Raw genomic sequence first — 1,289 nt, forward strand, 5'->3', positions numbered from 1 at the left:
AGTGAGAGTCCTTGACAGCCGTCAACATGGCCTCGGTTTCGGACCATTTGCCCTGTAGCTCTACCAACTCCCCGGAAAGGCGACTGGTCTCAGAACCACATTCGCCGATCATCCCATCGATCAACGATATGAACTGCGAACGGTGAAAATTCTTAAGACTAAGTCCGAGAAAAGAATGCACAAAAGATGATCGAGAATTCAAACAAGAGATAAACCTTTCCACGAAGTCCCGATGCTAGGCTCGATCCGCCTCGCTGTGAATTCTCCCCGTCACCACTCTTGGCAAGTTTCCTCTTCCGACTCTTAGGCTGAGTAGCCAGGACAATGCTAGGAGCACGCAATGCCAGAACGATGTCTTTTCTGGCTGGAGGAGGAGGCATAGAGTCAGTGGCCTTCTCCTTGTCCTCGACAAGGATCGGAGTCGTAGAAGATCCTGCAGGTAGGGCTTGCGGGAGAAGAGCCATGACTTCGGTCCCATGACACAAGGCAACGACCTGCGCGGAAGAAGACAGAAACTCAAAGCCAGCTTGAGCTAGTTCTTTCTCGGCTTGACGACGAACTAGTTCCTCTCGGAAAGAAAGATGACCGGCAACACAAGCCGGCGCTTCCGCCGGAGAAGTTAGAACCGGAGCCGGAGAAGTGGCCTCGCCCATCTCGACGTCGGAATCCTTCTAATCACCTTGGGAGGAAGACATGTTGAAAGGAAAGTTATGAAACTAGAGAGTTTTTTAAATTTTTGAATGAGTTTGAAGGAATGAAGAAGGGAAGGTGTGAAGAAAATGAATGACAAAAGCTCACTACTTATAGAAGTATGGATTCGGAATATCGTCTCGACAACTTTTTTTTCGCGGAGTTTAAAATGTGAATTTCGTCCAATACACTTAATCTTGTCAAAGTCATCTATCCGCCCGCTGGAGTCACAACTCTAACGGGCTAGGGGGCTAACTGTTGGGGTCAAAAACGGTTACGACAAATTTAACATTCAAAACGTCCGAGGAAGAAAATGTCCGAGGAAGAAAATAAGAATTTCTCCGAAGAGTACTTTTCGAAATAGATTCTTCCTTACGAAAAAGCTTTACGGAAGAAAGAATCGAGATGTCCCACGAAAGCTCGAAACAGGTCGTTACGCAGCGACCAAACGTCCGTCCCGCTCGGTCGCTACGTAGCGACCGAGCTCGAACCCCAGCTCAGTCGCTACATAGCGACCGAGCTCGAGCCAAAGCTCGGTCGCTACGTAGCGACAGAGCGATCGTCCCGCTCGGTCGCTACGTAGCGACCGAGCGGGACGA

This window comes from Brassica oleracea, chromosome C3 (genome assembly GCF_000695525.1).
Source record: "Brassica oleracea var. oleracea cultivar TO1000 chromosome C3, BOL, whole genome shotgun sequence".
NCBI lineage: Eukaryota > Viridiplantae > Streptophyta > Magnoliopsida > Brassicales > Brassicaceae > Brassica > Brassica oleracea.